At 41.5% G+C, this 16,465-nt stretch overlaps 1 long non-coding RNA gene across 1 annotated transcript; it reads left to right on the top strand.

Moving 5' to 3' along the window:
* The first annotated feature begins 1,818 nt into the window (after nucleotides 1-1,818).
* Nucleotides 1,819-3,897, top strand: LOC123650149. The gene is made up of 3 exons (XR_006739278.1): nucleotides 1,819-1,862; nucleotides 3,458-3,620; nucleotides 3,787-3,897. It is a non-coding gene; the product is annotated as an uncharacterized LOC123650149 (long non-coding RNA).
* Nucleotides 3,898-16,465: the final 12,568 nt, after the last annotated feature.

Genomic DNA, 16,465 nt, shown 5'->3' with positions numbered 1-16,465 from the left:
CCTGATTGTGATCACTTTATGTCTGTATTGTAATAACCTCATGAAAGGCCTCCCTGCCTCAGGATCCCCCTAGCTTCACCAGTATTTTGATTCCCCTCTTTCCAGGTACGTGGTAGGAGGTTATTTCCATCTCTTTGTATGGCCATAGGATTTGCTTTGGAGCTAACATTGTCTGTGTAACTAAGCTCTAGCTGGTGGAATGTGAGTGAAAGTGACATGTAAAACACCTGGGTTGTTGTACCTTTAAAAGAAAAAAATATGTTCTCTTGCTCATTTTCTCCCTTCTCACCAGCTAGAATACAGATCAAGAAGATGTCAACCATTTTTAGCCATGAGGACAAGGCCTCTACCCTAGCAGGTGACAGAGCAAAATATAGAAGAAACCTGTGTTCTGTTCTTTATACCGTGGAGCTGCCTCTCACCTCTGGACTATGCATGCTCAGGAATGAGAGAGCTTGTTTAAGCAGTTGCTGTGAATTTGAATCTTGATTACAGCAACTGAATTTCTGTCCTAATAGACACATGTTCTTCCCCAGAATGCATTTCTCCCTTTGTTCTTATCAAAATTCTCATTATTGAAGGTCCAAAACAGGTCCCACTACTGCCTCCAGTTTACATTACCCCCTTTCCCTGAACTGCCATCATTCCTGGCATGCGGTATGAGTGTATTATAAAATGAGATTGATTCCAGCAACCACACATGAAAATTAGACTGATTTCTTTACAGTCACTTAAAGAGAAATTGATCCCTAAATGTTGAAGAATAGACCATAAGAGCTGTAGGAATTCAGTGATGGGGCAATCAATGAGGACTGAAGGGATGAGGAGATACCATTATACATTTCAGCAGTTTTCAAAGTAGAGAATGTACATGTTTTCTAAGGGGTATGCAGGAAGCAATGTTTCAAGGGAATCAATTTGTGATTCTTCATCTGCATGTATCCTTTCCTAAAACTCATCTTCCTTGAAAAGCAGTTACAATCTGTCCTCCCATCTTACAAAAGAAAGGTGTGCCCCAACCCATCCTTCATCTTACTATGGTTCATTCCCTGGGTGCATAAAAACATCCAGGTTGACAGTCTGTGTTGGCAAGTCCTCCTTCAATCAAGGTACAACCATAGACCTCATGTCTTTCTCTAACTTATGTATATTTCTGTTAAGGGCAAATCATGGCTTCAAGAATGGATATGTTGGCCCATGTGGAATATTCTCTGTGTGTGTGTGTGTGTGTGTGTGTATATATATATATATATATATATAGTACAGTGGAGCAGTGGGTTTTTAAATTACATCACCTACTCTAACTTCTGACTGTTATCAAAGAATACACTGCTTCTGAGGAAGATTGCCCTGAGAGCAAAGCAAAGAGCATAATTAAATAAGAGTGGTAGAGCATTCATGACAAGATCTATGTCTTATCTATCTTGGGACTAGGTTATTCAAGATTTAATTTTTATTTTTATGCTGGGAAGTAATAAGGTGCTACAAATGGCAGTGCTTTCTCTCTGGTCAGAAACAAGAGAGCAGAGTGTTACTCTTCATTTACACATGACTCAACTTTGGTCTCGGTTTTATATTTTGCATTATTTCTAGAAGTATAGGGAAAGTACATGTTTACATGTTTTCACAGATTATGCTGTCAAGTAAAAGGAAAATGTCAAAAGTAAATTCATATTTTATATTCTTGAATATTTATTCAGGCTTGCAGTAAAAACATTTTCATTTTCCTTTATCAAAGGATTATTGGCTATACCAACCACTTCCTACCTACTAGGATGGCTATAACAAAGAAACACAACCATTGTTAAAAATAATAACCATTGGTGAAGATGTGGAGAAATTGGAACCCTCATGCATTGCTGGTGAGAATATAAAATTGTTCAGCTTCTGTGGGAAATAGTTTGGCAGTTCCTCAAAAAGTTAAACATAGAATTACCATATGTTTAACCCAGCAATTCCACTCCTTGGTATATATCTGCTATAGTTCGGATGTTTGCTCCAAATCTCACATTGAAATTTGATCGACTATGTTGGAGATGGTGCCTGATGGGAGGTCCTGGGGTGGATCCCTCATGAATAGTTAATGCCCTCTCTGGGGAGAGGCAGTTGAATGAGTTCCCTATTAGTTCCCAGTAGAGCTGGTTGTTAAAAAGGCCCTGGGCCGGAGGCTCTACCCCTAGCACTGTAATCCTAGCACTCTGGGAGGCCAAGACAGGAGGATTCCTTGAGCTCAGGAGTTCTAGACCACCCTGAGCAAGAGCAAGACCCTGTCTCTACTAAAAATAGAAAAATTAGCCAGACCTAATGGTGCATGCCTGTAGTCTCAACTACTCGGGAGGCTGAGGCAGGAGGATTGCTTAAGCCCAGGATTTTGAGGTTGTAGTGAACTATGATGACACCACTGCACTCTACCCCGGGGCGACAGAGAGAGTCTGTCTCAAAAAAAAAAAAAAAAAATCTTTACATCTGACTGGTCCAAAGGTATTGAGTTATCTCACTTGATTGTTCAGAGTCACAGATTAAACTCCTTGTTCTACTCTTTCCCCTCTTCTCACTACTGCACTTGACTAGTCTTAAAAAAAAAAAAAAGACTGTGACACACACCCTCTTGCCTCCCCTCTCACCACGTGATCTCTGCACACTGGTTCCCCTTCACCTGTGCCTAGAGTGGAGGCACAGCCTGAGGCCCTCCCCAGAAGCCTACAAATGCTGGTGTCATGTTTCTTGTACAGTCTGCATGACCATGAACCAAATAAACCCCTTTTCTTTATAAATTACCCAGCCTCAGCTATTCCTTTATAGCAACATAGAACAGACTAAGACAGTATCCAAAAGAACTGAAAATAGGTAGCCAAACAAGTACATGTACAGTACGTACATGTTTATAACAGCACTTTTCAAAATAGGCAAAAGCTGGAAATAGTCCGAATGTTTCTCCCTTTTGCCTATTGCCAATCAACAGAAGAATGAATAAATAGGGCATACATGCAATGAATGTAATTCAGAAATAAAAAGGAACAAAGTACAGATACAGCTACGATATGAATGAACCTTGGAAACCTTATGTTAAGTGAAAGAAGCCAGATGCAAAAGGTCACATTTGATTCCACGTGTATGCAATATCCAGAATAGGTAGCTCTACAGAGACAGCTGCAGGCTGGTGGTCAAAATGGGAGTAACTGCTTAATGAGTAAGAGATTTCCTTTCCGGGTGATGAAATGTGTTAGAACTGAGTAGAGGTAGTGGTTGCACAACATTATGAATGTATTAAATGCCACAAAATTGTCCATTTTAAAATGGTTAGTTTTATGTTATGTGAATTTCATCTCAATTAAAGAAAAGATTGGGTAGCACCCAACAGATAAGCTAAATAAGCTAATATCTCATTATCCTCTCAAATTTCTATGCCTCTATAATTCCAAAGCACAGCTCTAAACTGTCATTATACAATTCCTAGGTTGCTTCATATCAACTTGAAGAAAATCTACTTTGGACAAAAGTGAAAGATCTGGGAAATGACTGCTAAAGGATGCTTTTTGGTTGAAAAATATTTGGATGAAAATACTTTATATTGTGATGGTTGCACAATCCTGTGGATATACTGAAAACCATTGAATCAGGTGAATTTTATGGTATTTAAATTATCTCTCGATAAAGCTATTTTTAAAAAGTGGAGATCCAATTAGGATACATCTTCTTTTGGAACTTCAGTTTTATCATTCTTTAAGCAATAAACTGTTTCCTTTTGCACATCTTTTTTTCTTTTTTTCTTTTTTTTTTTTTTAGGAGGGATGGTTACTGCAATCATACCTTCTCCCCTGAGAGACTTGGTTTACAATCAACCAGAAAAATCATGAAATGTACAGATTATAATTTTATGGAGGTGTGTACCTCATTTTCATCTAATATTGGCTCCAAAATCAAGCTGAAAGAGTAACAAAAACAATTAATTGTCACTTGATAAGTTTTGGTAAAATCTTTTTGGTGCTATTTCCAGAGATTGAAAAAGTAATTACTCTAACGAGTAACACATTCATTTTGCAAATGAGATGGTTTCTAATCCTTTAACAAAATTTAAGGACATGGAAGAATTGAGTGACAAAGATTTGACAAAACTTCATCCATTTATTTGTATCAAAAGGCTTCTTGGCACTTATATCTATAAAAACAAAAACTAGGAATAGAATAGGTAATGACTTCCATTTCACTTCAGCAAAAAATAAGTCATTTAATGATCCATGATGTAATTAAAAATGTTTTGAAAGCCCCATCTATCTATTAAGAGTGCAGTCCATTAAAACTTTACTTTTTATGTAGGTAATTATTCATCAAAATCTTATTTACAGTTATATTGTCTTTATATCCCAGTTCAATTATTATTTCCCTCATGTCCCTGACTTGATCAATTTCCCCATCATATGCCTCAGGTCCTCTCTTTTGTAGAGCTTAGCTGTAATTTTGCATACATTTATAAAATTATTTCATTAATGTCTATATTGCCAATAGGTCGTAAGCCACATCAGGGCAAGGAACACTTTTTTAAATTTTTTTCCCCCTGCACCATTGTATCTTCAGGACAGCATAGTACTCAAAACATCGTAAGTTCTTGGTGAAATGTATTGGAATTAATAAATAATGAATGAGGGCTGGGTGTGGTGGCTCATGCCTATAATCCCAGCACTTTAGGAGGCCGAGACAGGAGGATCATTTGAGACCAGGAGTTCAGGACCAGCCTGGGCAACATAGTGAGACCCACCCCCATCTCTATTTTAAAAAATTAAAAAATAAAAATTATCTGGATATGGTGGCATGTGCCTGTAGTCCTAGCTAACTAGGAGGCTGAGGCAGGAGGATTGCTGGAGTCCAGGAGTTTGAGACTGCATTGAGCTATGATTGCACCACTGCTCTCCAACGTGGGCAGAAGACTGAGACCCTGTCTCTTAAATAAATAAATAAATAGACACTCCTGGATCCTGGGCCTGTGCTGCTCTATCTCCCCTTAGGTGGTGGTAATGACTTGTCCAGTGACTTCCAGTTTCATCCCAACTTCCCCCCAACCCAAGGCCTAACCCTTCTAGGTGTCCTGGAGTTGTAACCAGGAGCACCACCCAGCAGGGTATTGAAAGCAAGACTCATCCCTTTCCTAATCTTGGCCTTCGTTTTAGGAACTTCTCTTGGAAGCAACAGGCCCTACAGTGATTCAGGAGCCAGGATTGGAAATAGAGGCCCTACTATTACTTGGTGAGAGTTTATTAAAAGGTAGTGAGACTGTGAATCAGTTTCTTCCTCTCCTTTCTTCCTTTCATACCAATAGTTCTCAAATCACCCAGGGGAGCTTGTTAGACACACAAACTTTTGGCCCTGTCCTAAGTCTAATAAATCATCTCTCTGGGAGTGAGGCGTGGGAATTTGCCTTTTACAAGCAGGTTATTCTGACGCAGGTGGTCCCTGGACCACACTTGGAAAAATACTGCTTTGTTATCACCATGCTAATTCCAAACACCCAAGTGGTGCTAGTGTCATAGGCTAAAAGGTATGACTCTGCAGGGGGCAGCAAAGCTTAATAGTGCTAGCTGATCCATTTATTCTTTCAAACAATATGTGCTAGGACCTGAACTAGGTGCTGGGGATACAATGATGAGCAAACCCGGACATAGTCTTTTCTCTGGTTGAGCTTAGAGTCTGCTGGGGAGGACAGGCATTAACCAGAGACTCACAAATGAAAAATTACAGCTAGGATGCATGCAAGGGAAGGCACGCGATATACTAAAAGCATATGTTAGGGGGACTTGACTTAGTCTAGGACATTACGTCACACAGGGACAATGACATTGGAAGTAAGATCTTAAAGATAAGAAGAGTTAATTAGGTTATTATCAGATGGAGGGGTAGTGGAAGGGGTAAGAGAGGCAGAACTTTCTACATTTTGCAGAAGTCCTCTGATGTGAGGATAAGGACAGTGCTTGGGGGGCCAGGGGAAGCATAGTTTAAGAAGAGTCCTGGCAAATAAGAAGGGGCCATACCATAAGAGGCTTTGAAATTCATCTTAAGGGGATCAGTTTGTGGAATTTGTGGAATTAAGGTTTTTTTTTTAATTTTTTTTTATTTTAGAGATGAGGTCTCGCTCTGTCACTCAGGTTGGAGTGCAGTGGCACAATCATAGCTCACTGCAGCCTTCTGGGCTCAAGCAATCCTCCAGCCTCAGCATTCCAAGTTGCTGGGACTACGGGCATGAGCCACCATGCCCAGCAATTTAAAGTTGCAGTTGGGTCACATGGTTAATTTTGCATTTTGAGAAGGTCACTTTGGTTGCTGTGAAAAAGGTGGAGGGCAGTAACACTAGAAGTTGGGCTATTATTCTTACTTTACAGATAAGGAAATGAGCTGTAAGGAACATAGCTTCCTCAAGGTCACACAGCCAGTAAGTAGTAAAGCCAGGTTTCAAACACGGGTCTGCCCGACTTCAGAGTGTAAACTCTTAAATACACAGTCTGCTGCCTCTCTAGATCAAGGTGTCAAACTGCCAAAATACAGTTAGTCAAAATGATAAGAAAAGAAATAAACCAAAAGCCTCATCTCTGACTCATCCCATCCTTGCTCTGATCATGGCTCCTCACCAGAAAATGAGCATGAGCAGGGTAGCACAGGGTAGCTGAAGTTCCCTTGCTTGACTAAGCTTTGGTTTCCTCTCCTGTAAAATGGTAATAATACTGTAATAGCATACGGAGTCAGCCCTCTGTATCCACGGGTTCTGCATCTGTGGACTCAACCATTGGATTGAAAATATTGGGGGAAAATGCACCTGTACTAACACGGACAGACTTCTTACTGTCATTATTCCATAAGCAATACAGTATGAGTATTTACATAGCATGTATATTGTATTAGGTATTATAAGTAATCTAGAGATGATTTAAAATATACCAGAGGATGTGCATAGGTTTTGCAAATACTATGCCATTTCATATCTGGGATTTGGGCATCCATGCATTTTGATATACATGGAGGCCCTGGAACCAATCCCCCATGGATACCAATGGTCAACTATATTTCAGTGGATTGTTTGAGGATTAAATTAGAAAAAGATTGTTAAGTGCTTAGTATACTATCAGGCATATAGTTAGAATTCAACAAATACTGGTTATTATTAATATTAAGACTTATTTTTCCTTTATATATGTCCATCCACCATCACAGAAATGAGTGGCGTCATATTACCTAACTCTCAAGCAAGAAGCCAAAACTATCATGACTAAACGCTGTCCTTCGTTTGTTTACACAATCCACTTGTTGCCAGACTGCAGCACCAAATTTGGGACGTCTTGCAAATAGGCCTCCTTTTCTCCCACCAATAACATCCTTACTCCAGGCTCATGTCATATGTGACCTTAGTTATTTTTTGTCATAAAGAGTAGTCTAAATCCTTAAGCAAAATGGCTAAAATGACAAAGCTTTTCTTGCATGTTATCAAAGAATGTAATGGTCTATCGTCCTTGACATAAAAAAAGATAAGCTATCAACAGGGGGTGAGGTTTGGATTGTGTATGTAAGTAGATGTGGTGTATTTTTAATGCTCTGTGGTACTGAATCCTTTATAAATATGGGACACATTATCAAAGCAACTAGCCAGGGTTATGGAGGAAGCAAACATTAACAATAACAACAACATTAACAAAGAACTCACTATGGCAGCACATGTAGGTCTCAGACCTAAACCCTGAATCCCTGAGTCATCTGTGTGTGTGATTTTCCTGGCCTATTCCCGTTTTTTACTACATTTTTATTACAAGCATGTCCCTGACCCTCTTACTCGATCTTCTGCCTTATCCAATGCTCATTTCTTCATCGCCTCCTTCAATCAAACAGCTCTTTCCTCTTCATTCCTGTCTTACCTTTACAGCTTACTCATTACAAATAGCACATAAAAGCCCAGGCATTTACATCAACTGCACCAAAAGACATAATCTAATATTTTAGGAAGTGGAAAGTTATACTCACTGTGAATGCTTCACCTTTGGATTTCATTTGCCCCCTCCTGAGTTATTTATAGGGCTTCAGTTCTATTCTTTGTGTGTCTAGCACTATACTAAGGGGCCAAGAAGGATGGGGAGGGACACAGAGTGAAAAAAAAAGAAAGTTAGGAATGAGCTGTAGCCCACCTTTCTAAGAAACTTGAAATCTCTGGTGAAAAAAACATACATGCGTTATACAACAATAATGACAACTAACAGCTAACTTCTATGAAGGGCTTACTATGTGCCAGCCAATGTATAATGTATACATTATTTCTTATAATCCTATGTTGTTGTATATTAGTTATCTATTGCTCCATGACAAATTACCACAAAACTTAGTGGCTTAAAGCAACAGTAAATGTTTCTGTGGGTAAGGATTTGATATAGTTGGCTAGAGCTACAGACACCTGAATGCTTGGGGCTGGAGAATGCACTTCCACGATGGCTCACTCACATGACTGGCAAGTTGACGCTGGCTGGTCAGGAGGCCCCAGTTCCTCTCCCTGTGGGCTTCTCCAGAGGGCTGCTTACATGTTCTCGTGACATGGTACCATGTTCTTGGCAAATTATTACATGTCTTTTTTATTATATGTGTTCTAGTGGGTATATAGTAGTATCTCATTGTAGTTTTAATTTGCATTTTCCTAACAGCTAGCGATGTGGAACACCTCACGTGCTTATTTGCCATCTGTATATCGTTTTTGTGAGGTGCCCAAATCTTTTGTCCATTTATACTTACTTGGACTGTTTTCTCATTATTTAGTTTTGAGGATTCTTTTATATTCTGGATATAAGCCCTTTATTGGTATGTGATTTGCAAGTATCTTCTCCCCCCAGTGTGTGGCTTATCTCTTCATTTTCTTAGTAGAGTCTTTTGAAGAGTAGATCTTAGTTTTAATGAAGACAAATTTATTAAGTTTTTTTGTTTTGTGCGTGTAGATCTTGCTTTTGCTGTTGAATTGAAGACATCTTGGCCAAATCCAAGGCCACTAAGATTTTCTCCTACTTTTTATTATATAAGTTTTAGCCCTTATGCCTAGGACTATGATCTATTTCAATTTAGTTTTTATATGTGATGTTAGGTTTCTTGTTACTGTCAGTTTTTTACTTAACAATATTTCCTTGAGATCTTCTCATATGTGTTCATACAGAGCTTCCTTATTCATTTTTAGAGCCAAATTCCTGCTGTGATGGAGCCATTATTCTAGTTGCAGGGAGGCAGACAGTAAGGCAGTAAGTAAAACACATTGTATATAAATGGTGATTAGTGAGGAAGGGGGATAGGAAGAATGGGTGGGAAAAACAGTTATAATTTGAAGTAGGATGGTTAGGTAGAGTCTCACTGAAAAGTTGATATTTTAATAAAGACTAAAGGAGGGGCTGGTCTGAAGGTAGTGAGTTATCTCACTTGATTGTTCACAGTCAGTTACAGATTAAACTCCTTGTTCTATTACTTTCCCCTGCTTCTCACTATTGCACTTGACTAGTCTTAAAAAAAAAAAAAAAAAAGACTGAAGCAGGTAAGGGAGCATGACACCAGGTAGGGAGAACAGATGCACAAAGTCTCTGGTGAAGGGAACACTAAGTACAGAAGACCCAATGCCAGAGAGGGCCTGTCATGTTCTAGAAATAGTAAGGAAGCCTGTGTGGCTGGAGTAGAGTGAGTGAAGGAGTAACAGTGGAAAACGGGTCAGGCAGTTAAGAGGGGTGTGTGGGGGCAGACCCCAGAGAGCCTTGTGGGTTGTAGGCTGGGAGGACAGGGCTTTTCCTCTGAGTGAGATGAGAAGCTACTGGAGGGTTGGGAGAAGTGTCAAGATCTGGCTTAGATTTGAAAGAGTCACATGGATGGCAGTGTCCACAACAGACTGCAGGGGCAAGGGTAGGAAAAGCAGAAAGACCAGCCAGGAGGCTACACAGTAGTCCAGTAAGAAATGGCAGTAGTTTGGCCTAGCATGGTAGCAAGAGAGTTAGTGAGAAATGGCTGGATTCTGAATACGTTTTTAAGGTAGTGCCAACAGGCTCTGCAGATGGGCTGGATGTGGGGTGTGAGAGGAAGAGAGGAATCAGGGATGACTCCAAGATTTGGGGCCTCGGCATCTGGAAGCATAGAGTGCTTTTACCCACTCACCAACATAGTATATTATCAAACACTTTAGTTTTTGCCAATCTCTGCCAGTGGAAGATGGTATCTAATGTAGTTTTTTCCTCCACATTTTAACTGTGAAAATTGTCAAACAAACAAAAAATTGAAAGAATAGAACCCATTTTATACTGACTTAAATAATAAAAGATTTATTAGCTCCAATAATTGGATGTTCAGAGATAGAGTAGAATTCAGGTTTGGTTTAACTCAACTGGTTTAACTATGTCATTAAGAATCTGGAGCCGGGCGCGGTGGCTCATGCCTGCGATCCAAGCTACGCTGGAGGCTGAGGCAGGAGGATGAGAGGGGAGGATCATTTGAGCCCAGGAGTTCAAGGCTATAGTGAGCTATGATCATACCACTGTACTCCAACCTGGGTGACAGACCACCCCCGATCTCTAAAAAAAAAATGTGGGGGTGGGGATGTAGAGAAGGGGAGAAGCGGGGGGAGAGAGAGAGAGAATTGTCCCCTTACATGCTCTCTAAGAAAAGCAAATACACTTTTTTATTTGCCCAGCAAACAAGTCTCTTTATCTGGAATTGGGCCATGTGCCCACTCCTGAAACAATAGCTGTGACCAAGGGGTGGGATTTTGCTCATTATCTTAGGCCTGGTTTGCATGACTCACCCCTAGAGCCAGGGGTGGAGTCATAACCCTCAGATGACATGGGCTACACATGAGGAAGGTGTCCACACCCAAAGAAAATTGGGATGCATACCAAGGCGAGGGGATAAATGTCCTTCTCACCATGTCTCTGTCCAAGTACTGTGGGTATCTAGAATTTGCCATACCGCACCCTCACTCTAAGCTCCCCTGCCTTGGTCTCTCTGAGGAGAGGCCTTTCGCTTCTGTGAATGACCTGTGGCACTGATTTCCTGCATTTTTCAAGTTTTCAATCATCCTGCTTGTTAATTTACTTCTTGCAGTTGCTGCCATCTTTCTGCACTGCTGTGCCTTCATTCCTCAAAGTACCCTACCACAGGGCTGTGGTGGGTTTTATAAGACTTCTTCTGAGGGTTTGGGGTCAGGTAGAGGATTATAACATAGTACAGAACTCAAAATCGAACACTAGATGATAACGTTATTAACCAAAATTTCCCTGACCAACCACACTTTAGAGATTGTAGTCATTTTAAAACGCATCTGCAAATTGTTTGGTACTTCTCCTTTCAAAAGGTGAGACTGTAGAGCCTAATTCTCCTCCCCTTCAATGTGGACTGAGAGTTAATGACTCACTTTTTAACAAATAACATGTGGCAGAAGTGAAGGTATTTGACTTCTGAGGCGAGGTCATTAAAAGCATGGAGCTTCCCCCTGGCTCTCTCTTCAGGCTCACTCTGAGAGAAGCCAGCTGCCATGATGTGGAGACACTCAAGCAACCCTGGGAGAGGCTGATGTGAAAAGGAACTGAGGCCTCCCACCAATAACCGGCATCAACTTGCCAGCCGTGCAGGTACGCCACCCTGGAAGTACATCCTCTAGTCCCAGCCAAGGCTGCAGTGGACTATAACCCCAGCTGACATCCTGACTGCAACCTTGTGAGCGACCCTGAGTGAAGCTGCTCCCAAATTCCTGACCCACAGAAACTGTGAGAGATAATAATGCTTGCTATGATTTTGAGTCATGAAGTTTGGGGGTAATTTGTTATGCAGTGGTAGGTAAATAACACAGGGACTCTCTCAAGCACTGTTCTCTTCAGGCTTGTCTGCCACCATCTTGCACGGACCTCTCCTCTTTTCTTTCATGTCTTTTCCTCTTTCCTTGGCAGAGCTCCACAAACCCAGTCTCTGGAGGGAATGCTTAAAATTCCTGTATTTTATTTTGCAGAGCAATTTAAATCTTCTTGGTCTAAACCTCTTCCATCTAGGTTAAGCCCAAGGGATCCCACCTTCTGTGACCAAACATACCCATTAAGGTCCAAAATAGAGACATTTTGTTTTCCTACCAGGTGCATTGGCACCAGGTCCATTCAAACAGCTGCCAGCTTGTCCTCGTGGAAGTATAGATAAGCAAAGTGTTGCAAGAGCAGAGAATAAGAAGCACCTAAGCTGACTGTGGGGGCTCATAGAGGAGGTGATATTTGAGGTGAGTTTTTAAGGAAAAGTAGGAGTTCATTTGGTAGAGAAGTGAATGAAAGTTAGTTACGCAGAGGTAACAGCAAATACAAAGGCTCAGAGGTGAGAGAAGGTATAATCAATTCTGAGAACTTTAAATATGTCAGGGTTCTGGGTGACAGTACCTATTAGGAAGCTTGGAAGCTGTTGGGGGATAGATCACATAGGGCATTGTCAACCACACATATTAGTTAGGAAACTACAGGTAACAGAAACTCTAATTCAACGTATTTAAAAATAAGAATAATAAGCGGGGACCAGCTGTGGTGGCTCTTGCCTGTAATCCTAGCACTCTGGGAGGCTGAGGTAGGAAGATTGCTTGAGGTCAGCAGTTTGAGACCAGACTGAGCAAATGCAAGACCCCATCTCTACAAAAAATAGAAAAATTAGCCGGGCATGATGGTGCATGCCTGTAGCCCCAGCTACTTGGGAAGCTGAGGCAAAAGGATTGCCTGAGCCCAGGAGTTTGAGGTTGCAGTGAGCTATGATGATGCCACTGCACTCTAGCCGGGGGTGACAGAGTGAGACCTCTGTCTCAAAAAAGAAAACAGAATAATAAGGGATTTAGTATCTCAAATAATAAGCCCATTATCTACCAGTGAGATGTTTAAAAAAGTCCACAGGTAGGACTGCTGCAATGTCTGTTAATTTAGCAGCTTAATGTTATTATCAAGGATCCAGTTTTTTTCTGTATTTCTATTCTTCTATTCCTAGGCTTGTCTCCTCATGATTATGAGATGGCTGCAGAATCTCTAGTCATCACATACTTAAGATTACATCTGGAGGTAGAAGAAGGGCCTTCTCTTCTTTCTCTTTCATTATGTAAACTTTTTATTGACTTACACTTGTATCTGTTTTTAAGGTGGAGAAAAGTTTTCTCAGAAATGTCTTCCCTCCTCCCTGACATTGCCCCCACAGCTGATTTCCCTTCAGCCTCATTAGCTAAAATTGCATCATGTGCCCATGTTTAAACCAACATTTTGTGAGGGTATGGGCCCATCATGATTGATTTAGACCAATCACACTTTATTCCTTGCAACTGGGGTTGAAGCCTAGCACCCTTCAAGCACATGGCCAAACATGTTGAGTGTGGTTACTCGATAAGTTAACAAGGTAGAAGAGAAAGTATTGGCTTTGGGGGTAGGCAGTCAGCAGAATCTGCCACACCATGCCTAGGAATTTGGATTATATCTCATTGGGATAAGGAACTACTGAAGGATTTGAAACCAAGAAGTAACATGATTAGATTCCCTAGTGATAACAGAATGGAGGTGCACTCAGGAGGGGCGTGGGTCTGGAGGCTTCCTTAGAAGATACTGGAAAGGATTTTAGGCACTTGAATGAAGAATACCTAGTGACCAATTAGATGGAAATAGGGAAAGTAGAAGGAAGAGATTCTATAATGACAGGTTCCTGCATGTGGATTCCAGGGTATTTCATTCAACTGGGTATTATGAATGGGGGAGGTTTTGGTGGATAAAGAAAGAGTGGAGACTTAATAAGTTTGGTTTTGGACAATGAGGTGCCTAAAAGACAGATGAAGACAGGTGAATAAACTTGGAAGGGAAAGTGAAGACCACATTACCTAAGTTCCTTTACAGGTTAGGGAAGGAGAATCGATAAGGGGAAGTGAAACAAAGCAGATAACCGACACCTAATATGGGACTGGTTTGGCATATTTGGCTCAGGGCTCATCATCAAGGACATCTTGAGAAAATTGCAAATGTAATTGTAGACAAGACTTTAAAGAGCAGTTAAAAGCCTGTTTTGAAATATGGGTTTCTACAATATGTTTCAACATGTTGAGTCACAGCAAATGAAATAGAGAAATAGTTTCAACCCTTTTTTACTTGGCCAGCTGACTGGAAACCCCAGAACTAAGCTCTGTGAGCCGTTAATCAGATAAGAATTTCAGATTTTGTAAAGAATCGTGCTTAACAAATACTTGAGGGTATATGGACATATTGAATTAAGTATTGTCCAAACCAGACTGACAAAGTTTTACAAAGAAAGTATAATGAAAAACTGTTGGATTAAAATGTAGGTTTCCTTTCTGCTTTATGACAGTAGTTATGAAATGTAAATTAGATGATGTTTCAATGTACCTTTTATTTGTAAATTAATAAAGTTCATAAACCATATGGACTATTTTAAAAATAGATAGGGATTCTATTTCCACTCAAAAACCCCTGTTTTGTGAAACACTGGACTTTGAAATATATATAGATTAGACTTAGAACTCACAGAAGGCAACTTCAAGGAATTTAAAAAAATGATTTCAAAACATTTGTTAGGTCCTTTCCATGTCTAACTTGTTCTAGACATTGAACTGGGCTCTGGAATAATAAAAATACCTGATATTTCTATAATTTTGTGGTTAATCCCAACTTCAAGCAACTATTCTACTCAATGTCATTTTTGTGAGCCCAGATAAAGTATAAAACTTGAAGCAGAGGGGGACTGAAGGACAGAGAAGAAACCTGAGAACTGAGAATTGAAGGAGAAAGGCAAGTTAGGAAGCCCAACCAGGTTGGGAGAGTAGCGGAGGGAAAAAACAATAGTCACAAGAGACTAAATATACAAACAGGACAATGACCAAATCACATATGACAATTAGAACTCTGACCCACAACCTCTGCAGCAGCCAGCCCAGAATAATCAGGACTTGGTCAGTGACTGTCAGCTTCTCTCTTTTTTATCCCCTCCTCCCTACTCAGGACCAATTAGAGACAGCCAAATATGCTAACCCAAACCAATCACATAACATGCTTTGCTTCTATTAATAGCCCACCTTCAGCTTCCCCACATTAATACACACTAGTCAGAACATACATGAAACTTTCCCCCCTCTCCCCCCACTGTTAAACTTTCCCATTCCCCTGACAGCCTTTGAGTCTGCCAAACACGAGTGATGGTGACTGACTCCATTGATACAAGCTTCGAATAAAGGGCCTCTCTGTTCTCATTTGGGTGGTCTTTCTCTTTGCCCCACAGTCATTCATTCACTTGTTTATTATACATAAGTTGTGTTTTATGTGCCAGACAGTGGCTAGCATTGGGAATATGTGAAAGCAGACAGTCCCTCACTTCAAGGAGATTCTGTTTAGTGGGGCAGACAGACACATAAATATAATTATAATTCAATGTGCTAAGTGAAACAATAGGCATATATAACACAAAGGAGGTGTAGTGGGTCAAGTAAGGCTTTTATGGGCACGGTGACCCTGAAGCCAAGCGATAAGGGATGAGTGGGAGTTGGTCTGGCTGAGAGACTGGGGAAGGTTATTCAAGGCAGGTGGAGGGGCACAATGAGCAAAGCCAGCAATGAGCAAAGGCCAGAAACCACGGGAGAGTGCCCTGTTGGAGGGTGATAAGGAGGGCGAGGGGCGGCAGATGTGGTAGGGGTGGGTCGTGGACTGTGATGGATGTGCCACGTTGGAAAGAGCTTGGACTTTGCGCTGTCCAAGCGGCTTCTTCCTGGAAATGAGAAATATGGCTGGTGTAAGCAAGGAAGGATTACAATACTACTACTACTACTGCTACTGCTACCACCACCACTCCTGCTGAGGAGCCGTTGCCTTCGTATCACTGTAAGTTCCAGGATGGCAGCCACACAGAGACTCATGTTTGGCACACAGTAAACATTCAATGAATGTTGAATGAATGGACATGGGCTCTTTGGTAGACTCATTGTTTCCAATTTATGTTTTTCTCACAGGACAAGACAAGAAAGCCAGGGCATCAGGACAACGGCACCAGGGAGGTCCTAGGGAAGGTGTGAGGGAGGAGAACTGCCATTCTGGCCGAGAGTTGGTGGGCACGAAACATCCAGTAGGTTGTGGGCAGGGGATTCACTTCTGCTGCGAACACCTCGAGACGCAGCCACCGGAGCTACTCTGTCGTAGGAGCAGCACCGAGCAGGCGGCCAGTGCGGAGCTCACGCCCGGGCGAGGGAAGCGGGCACAGCGCATCTCAGGGCCCCTCACCTGTGCGCTCACCGCCCGCCCCTGTAGGCGGGGCCTAGGCACGGCGCCTTTCCGATTGGATGCGGCTCGAAGCCCTGGGGCGGGTATTAGGGGCCGAGCGCTCTTGGGGATTGGCCACTCTGGCGGACGGACGTGCGCCGACTGAGCTGGTTCGCCCACGGCTCCGGCCCGTGGAGGGCGGGCCTCTACTCGGAGGGTGCCCTGTC

This window comes from Lemur catta, chromosome 14, assembly GCF_020740605.2.
Source record: "Lemur catta isolate mLemCat1 chromosome 14, mLemCat1.pri, whole genome shotgun sequence".
Lineage (NCBI taxonomy): Eukaryota > Metazoa > Chordata > Mammalia > Primates > Lemuridae > Lemur > Lemur catta.
This window is presented reverse-complemented; position numbering and strand designations above follow the sequence as displayed.